Below are 7799 nucleotides of genomic sequence, written 5' to 3'. Positions count from 1 at the left end.
TGTGATGCCACGGTACTCTACCCAGGGGGACAGCTTGAGGCTCTGTCTCAAAAAGAAAAAAAAAAAGAGGATCACTTGAGTCCGAGTGTTGGAGGTAACTGCAAGCTATGACGCCACAGACACTACCCAGGGGCAACAGCTTGAGACTCTGTTCCCCCAGCCCCCCAAAAATATATATAAACACACACATTCAAATGCTGGTCAACACATTCTGACTGTTTCCCAAGTTGCTAAAACAACCAAAACCTTTTATTTATTTACTTTTAATTGAGACAGACTCTCAGTTTGTAGCCTTCTGTAGAGTGCCATTATGTCCTAGTTCACAGCAACCTCCAACTCTTGGGCTCAAGTGACTCTCTTATCTCAGCCTTCCAAGTAGCTGGGACTATGGGGACCCGCCACAATGCCCAGCTACTTTTTTTGTTGCTGTTGTTTGTTTGTTTGGCAGGCCTGGGCTGGGTTTGAACCCACTAGCCCTGGTGCACGTGACCTGCACCCTAACCATTTATTTATTTTGGAGAGATTCTCACTATTGCCCCAGGCTAAAGAAAGTGGTGGTAACATCAGAGCTCAGAGCCTCCTAGCTGGGATTACAGGTGCCTACCACAATGCCTGTCTAGTTTTTCTATTTTTAGTAGCGACAGATATGGTTCTTGCTTAGACTGGTCTCAAACTCCTGACTGAACTCAAGCAATCCACCAACCTGGGCCTCCCAGAGTGCAAGAATTACAGGCATGAGTCATCACACCTGGCCACAACCAAAACCTTTCATAAAATAAATACATTACTGTAGGGCAGGCCAAAATGTTAGTTTGCTCCTTAATGTAATCCTTCATTAACAACAGTTAAGTTAAATCACATTTCTGAAACTCAAAGTTTAGAATGGGTTTGCTCAAATTTCAGTATTTACCGATATACATTGGGCCCAGAAATTTTAAATTTGTTAAAAATATAACAGGGATATAAATATAATCAATCAGAAAATGGCCCCCAAAGTGACAAAGACAGTAAAATAGTCAACTATGTTCTTTTTTTTTTTTTTTGAGACAGAGTCTCAAGCTGTCGCCCTGGGTAGAGTGCAGTGGTGTCATAGCTCACAGCAACCTCCAACTCAGGCTCAAGCAATCCTCTTGCCTCAGCAAAAGTGGAGTTTTGCTTTTCCTTAGGCTGGTCTTGAACAAGTGAGCTAGCGCAAACAATCCACCTACCTCAGCCTCTCAGAGTGCTAGGATTATAGGCATGCACCACTGCACTGGCCTTGGATTTTATTTTTAATGACAATTTTGGAGTGTATTAGTCAAGTATTTTTGTAAATGTCCCTCAGATGGGATATGTCTGGTGGTTAAACTGATTGCATTAGGTTCTTAAGTATGAAATGTCCCGTTTCCTAAAGTACTAAGTTTGATAGTTGATACCGCTGACATTGCACTTTGACACACCTCTCAGAGTGTTTCGATGATAAGCATGAGCCATGACACCCAGCTGTTTCTAGCAGTTTTTGTCAATAATAAATAATATTTTTCTTTTGAGCACTATAGTCTTTCGTTGTTGTTTAGGATTCATTTCTCATTTGAATTTCTGCTGTAGCTTTTCTGTTTCCAACCTGTGGCCTCTTCTCCCATTCAGCTTTGAAAAGAATTACCCTAAATTTTATCTGTCTTTAAAAATCAACTCTACGTCAGAGGACAAATCCCCTTCTTCAGCCTTTCTTGGATATTTGTGCTTTAGTGTTAGAAAGTGGGTTTCTATTTTTACCTCTAGTCATAATAGGAAACAATAGCCAACCTGTTCTAAGTCTTTTTTTTTTTTTTTCGTAGAGACAAGAATCTCACTTTATCACCTTCGGTAGAATGCTGTGGTGTCACACAGCTCACAGCAACCTTCAACTCCTGGGCTTACGCGATTCGATTCTCTTGCCTCAGCCTCCCAAATAACTGGGACTACAGGCACCCACCACAACGCCCGACTATTTTTTTGTTGTATTTGGGCCAGGGCCTGGGCCGGGTTTGAACCCATCACCCTCAGTATATGGGGGCTGCCCCCCGTTCTAAGTCTTGATTTTATTTTATTTATTTATTTTGAAACAGTGTCTCATCCTGTCGCCCTCGGTAGAGTGCTGTGGTATCATAGCTCATAGCAACCTCAAACTTTTGGGTTCAAGTGGTTCTCTTGCCTCAGCCTCTCTGAGTAGCTGAGACTACAGGGCACATGCCACAGCGCCAGGCTAATTTTTCGATTTTTAGTAGAGACAGGGTCTCAATATTACTCAGGCTGGTTTACAACTCTGAAGTCACACAATCTACCTGCCTCAACCTTCCAAAGTGTAGGATTATAGGTATTGGCCACCAGGTCTGGCCTCTTTTCTTTCTCTTTTTGTTTTTAATAAAAACAATCTCACAGCATTTATTGTCATTTTGAAATAACATAAGGGTAATCAAAAAAAATTTGTTTTTTTGTTCTTGAGACAGAGCCCCAAGCTGTAGCCCTGGGTAGAGTGCTGTGGCATCACAGCTCACAGCAACCTCCAACTCCTGGGCTCAAGCCAGTTCCCTGCCTCCGCCTGCCAGGTAGCTGGGACTACAGGAGGGCACCACAAAGCCTGGCTATTTTTTGGTTGCAGCCATTATTGTTGTTTGGGGGGCCTGGGCTGGATTTGAACCCGCCATCTCAGGTGTATGTGGCTGGTGCCTTAGCCGCTTGAGCCACAGGCGCTGAGCCGCCAACTATGTTCTTAATCACTCTTGACTTTACTAGTAAAATGGTACTGGGTATTGACCAATAAGCACTTACTTCGTGACAGACAATATCTCAGGCGTTTTATTTATCCCAACGCACAGGATAAATTTCAAAGTATTACCTGAAACAATAGGTTTTAAGACACAGAAGTGCTCCTGTGAAAAAAGTACAACTTTTTTCTCTCTCCCAATACCATTTGTTATTGCTGACTTCGGGAGCATTTTCCAGGTATGGGCACTTAACACAACTCAGGGCTCACCAGTTGCATAATCAGAATTTCAAAAACTTTTATAGAGGAACGGACAAAAGTCAAATAGAGTTAAGTAAAAATACCCGGGGCACTTAATTTCTTCAAATCTCCCTTGCTGTGTATTTTGTTAAGTGAACTTTCTTGCCTCCAGGAGTTGTTTCCACCGTTTGTTTCTACACAAACACCGAAAACAACACTAGGAAGCTAGAAGCACTAGCGCTAATCCAGTATCCTTGAAATAGTAGAGCCTCCCTGCTTTCCCCGAAAGGAGCAGTCGGCGTCGACTAGGAAAGGCTCACGATCGCCACTTTTTAACTGCAGAGGTCAGCTGGCCAACAACCATGTGAAAAAATACCGCAAGGAAAGCTCTTCCGGGGAAGAGGAAACCGGACTGATCACGTGCCGCCGGCCGGAACGCAGCAATAGCTCGGCGGGACTTAGCCGCATTCTGTTACCCTGGAGACTACAGGAACCAGCTACTTGGCCCTCCCCCGCCCCGCCAGTCCCTTTCCCAGCAGCCGTCACGCCGCCCCCAAGCACAGTCCCTGCAGCCTAGCCGCGGCGTCGAGCCCAATGGAGCAAAGCAGGCGGAGTCTACCAGGGACTTAGCCGCATAAGCCTAGCAAGCTCTTCTACAACACGCACCGGCACAGCGCGGGTGGGCTCGAGACTTCTCATGATCCACGTGTCTGTTCTGGCGACGCGAGCCCTGGGAAAGTGGTCTTTCTTCAAAAGATTTTACTTTGGTTTCTCACATTGGTAATCCTTCCTTTAAGATCTCCCTCACCCCTCCCTGCTTCCACCCTGGAGAGGAGACATTCCCAGGGTTCGAAAATCAAGGCAAAAATCATCACAGCAAGACACTACCGCTTTCCAATCTCGACTCCGTTTGAAATGATCCCTAACTTCTCCACTCTACGCACACATAGATTTCTCAACTTTAGTTACTGGGACTCAGAGAACGCAGAGAGGTCAATTAATGCTGAGGATAAAGACACATCTCAGTGTTAAACAGAAAAGGGAAATCCTATAACCAGATCTAGCCAAAGATTGCCCCACAAAATGAGAAAGAAAATAGCACCTGGTCTTCCCACCTGTTTTCCCTGCCCTCATTTCTGCACTAACAAACCACTGGCCCTTTGTTTACTAAGTTCCTATTCCTACACAGCTCACTTCCTCACTCATGTATTCAACTCGCAGTCCTGCCTCAAAAAATTTGACCGGCAATTACATGCTAGCGACATTTGCACAGGTGTCAAAACGATGCACCCAGCTTCTTAGAAAAGCGACGCCGGCGCCGTTTCCCTCGGAGTTTTGGAACCCCAAAACCTGAGCTCTAAAATGCAAAGCGATTAAGCCTGGATTTTGACCTAGAGCCCGGCGCCGGGCTGAAAGCCGTCACGCGGATCGTACCATGCGGATCGGCACCCCACGCACGCGAAGGCAGGCTTGCACCATGGGCACTTCTCACCCCGCCCGCCTCGTGTCCGCTCTCTGGCGTCGATGTTCCCAGTTAGCTGCGCAACGCGGAAGTTAAGGCTGGGGACCCGCGCGAAGTGACATGCGCAGCCTAGCTCAGGAGACCATAGGCGCGCGCCAAAGGCGTCTCCATGCTAGGCCAGGCCTGGCCAAGGCGTGCGAAGATCTCTCAGCGGAACGCTTTTCACGCCGTTCAAACACACAAGAGCTTCAAACTCTCGTAAAACTCCGATCCGGCCAGTACTAAGCAACGCTCTCCACCCAGGCCAGAGAGTTACCGTGCGGGGCGTGGCCGGCCTCACCCGGAGTCCTTCACATCCCGCCGGGGGGGGCGGGTTATTCTGTTCGGTTCGCACACCGTGTGTCCGCTCCAGCTGAAGAGCCTGCGCGCGCACTGGACGTCCACGTCACCGCGCACGCGCTCCTACCCACTCGGAGCCCGCCGCGCAGGCGCAAAAGGAGGCACAAGTAGCACCTCCCCCGCCCCTCCCCCAACAACAGGAGTCCAACCGGCCCTGGAGCAGCGACAAGACCCTTGGGAGCCATCCCCGGAGCTGAAGCCGCGCCTTTCCGGGTCCCAGCAACCCAGAAAAGCCTACTGAAGGTTCTAGAATGAAGAAAGGCGAGACAGGAGGGAGGCACCTAATTTTTTCAGGCCTGCACACGAAGCCTTCGTGAAAACTATGAAACCACTGTCTGCCGGGCCTTTCTCAGCTGTGCCTTCCACCTTCTCCCTGGGGCTTCTCGCCGGCCCCGCCCCTGCCGCACCCAGCCCCACCCACACGAGGTTCCGCAGACCCCCAGGATTCACAGGCCCCTCAAACCAATCCGAGGTCTTTCTCCCCTAAATGCTGTGGGCTTGGATGGCGCAGAGCGTCGGGAAACCTTGAAGCAAAGACCGTGAGAGACAGGCAGTCGAGTTTACAATATCCACGACCGAAGAACACTAGGAAAATGAGATGGAAAGACTAACTGCGGAGTTGGGAAGACGAGAGGAGTTGCCGCTAAATTGCCCAATAAAAAGATGAACGATGTCTTGATAAAACAGAGAAACGAGAAATTTGCACAACACTACTGAGTTTTAGTGTTTTGATCCTATGCATTCAATTTTTGTTTCTCCAAGATATTTAAGCTATGAAGTGCAAAGAAAATATTACCGAATATACGTGTCAGGCAGTTGCTGAACTAAATCAATGGAAAATATTTCTCTCAAACATTAAAAATAAGTTATCTTTCTCCTCCGCTACCCCTCACCAGCTGTTCTTTCTTCTACTAGCATGCTAGTTAAAAAAGGAAGAGTTGTTTAAAGAGAGAAAAGAGGCAAAAAATATGAGAAGGGCAGAAATAGTGATCAAAGTTTTGGATAACTGCTTTCTTTCATTCTCATAAGAATTAGCGAGTTTTAAGAACCTATGTGCTCGGCTGGGCGCCTGCGGCTCAAGCGGCTAAGGCGCCAGCCACATACACCTGAGATGGCGGGTTCGGATCCAGCCCCAACCGCCAAACAACGACAACTGCAACCAAAAAATGGCCGGGCGTTGTGGCGGGCGCCTGTAGTCCCAGCTACTTGGGAGGCTGAGGCAAGAGAATCGCTTAAGCCCAGGAGTTGGAGGTTGGTGTGAGCTGTGATGCTACAGCACTCTACCCAGGGCTATAGCTTGAAGCCCTGTTTTCCCCCCCCCCCAAAAAAAGAACCTATGTGCTAGGTGATTTAATACAAAAAACGTTATGAAGCAGAATAAGGAGATTGAAAGGAAAGAGCCAACAGGGAGAGACTTATCCCACAGTTCTGATCTGACCTACTTTTCACTTAGGAAGGATCATCCTTCTCTTCGTTATGCTCTTCCAGAGGTATGTGACAACATGAGCAGAAATTGTACTTGAATAGTCGAGACTGGAAAATGTGTAGACTAAAAATTAAAAGGCCTCTGAATTCTTTCCGAACCCCCAAATTCAGGCAGTGTCAGCCCGAGCATTCAAGATCCTAGGCAAAACTGAAACGTTAACAGTTCATCATCTTCCTCCTCTCTTCTCCAACCCAAGAACCTCTTTCCTACGAGCTGCCTCTTCAGAATCTCCCACCTCATTAAAGAATGCCATCGTGTCTAAGGTCCCTCTAAGGTTTCCTCATAAAAAATTTCTATTATCTATTATATTTCAATATAAAATTTATATTGACTTAACATGAAAACATCTGATCCTAAGGTGTGAAAGACTGGTTAAGAACCATTCATCCCAAAAGAGACCAATTAACTCAAATGGCATCTCTAACTGAGGAATTTGTAGGGGAAAAGGGTAGTGGAGATTCCGTTTTGGTACTCATTCCCTACTCCAGGCAAACATATTATGAAATACTAATTAAAAAACAATGCTGAACTTTCAGGATTCACCATTAGATCTCCTGGTGGGAAAAGAATACCCATAGTTTGTCAAAATGGAGTCTGCCTAAACCTACAAAGATCAGCAGATACCAAGAATCTAAGGATACTATGATAACTTGTAAATATGTTTCTATGTGATAATTAAAGTTAATATAATGCCATGTTTCTCAAACTGAAGTTCTTGGTTACCTTCTTTGGATAGATAAGAAATTTCCTCTTTTAGGCCAGGCATGGTGGCTCATGCCTATAATCCTAGCACTTTGGGAGGCCCAGGTGAGAGTGGATCATCTGAGCTCAGGAGTTCAAGACCACCATGAGTAAGAGCAAGACCTTGTCTCTACTAAAAGAAAAACTAGCTGGGCGTGGTGGTGGGCACCTGTAGTCTCAGCTGCTCAGGAGGCTGAGGCATGAGAATTGCTAGAACCCATGTGTTTGAGGTTGCTGTGAGATATGATAATACCATAGCACTCTATCCAGGGCAACAGTGAGACTCTGCCTCACCAAAAAAAGAATTTCCTCCTTTAAAACACAAAACAGCAAGCTGTTAAAGTAACACTCCCAGGGCCGGTGGGATGGCTCACACCTGTAATCCTAGCGCTCTGGGAGGCCAATGGGGGGTGGTAGGGTGGTGGTGGTGGATTGCTTGAGCTCAAGTTCGAGACCAAGCCTGAGCTAAAAGTGAGACCCTGTCTCTACTAAAAATAGAAAAACTGAGGCAAGAGGATCACTTGATCCTAAGTTGGAGGTTGTTGTGAGCTATAACATGGCACACTGCTTCCAGGATAAAAGAGATTCTGTCTCAAAAAAGAAGAAAGAAAAAAAAAAACATTCCTCTTATTGCCTGGTACGTCTAGGCCACACAACCATGTTTCCCTTTACCTACAAAGATACATCAAGCCCAACTCCTATTCATCCTTCCTGCTTATGTTTAAATGTCACTTTTTTTTTTTTTT

General features: G+C 46.3%; 1 protein-coding gene across 11 annotated transcripts in view; it reads right to left on the bottom strand.

Moving 5' to 3' along the window:
* MGA (MGA, MAX dimerization protein) overlaps positions 1-7799 on the bottom strand; it is a 144238-nt gene that overhangs the window by 107705 nt on the left and 28734 nt on the right. For 5 of the 11 annotated variants that reach the window (XM_023514264.1, XM_023514270.1, XM_023514271.1 and 2 more), the window contains exon 1: positions 4744-4884. The exons of 3 other annotated variants lie outside the window; for them this stretch is intronic. The gene's annotated coding sequence lies outside the window, so the exon portion shown is untranslated. 3 more of the 11 variants (XM_023514268.1, XM_023514265.1, XM_023514269.1) reach the window with 3 other exon arrangements.

Source organism: Otolemur garnettii, unplaced genomic scaffold (genome assembly GCF_000181295.1).
Source record: "Otolemur garnettii isolate 467f Iridium unplaced genomic scaffold, OtoGar3 scaffold00050, whole genome shotgun sequence".
Taxonomy (NCBI): Eukaryota; Metazoa; Chordata; class Mammalia; order Primates; family Galagidae; genus Otolemur; species Otolemur garnettii.
The sequence above is the reverse complement of the archived record's forward strand: the minus strand, read 5'-3'. Positions and strand labels throughout refer to the sequence as shown.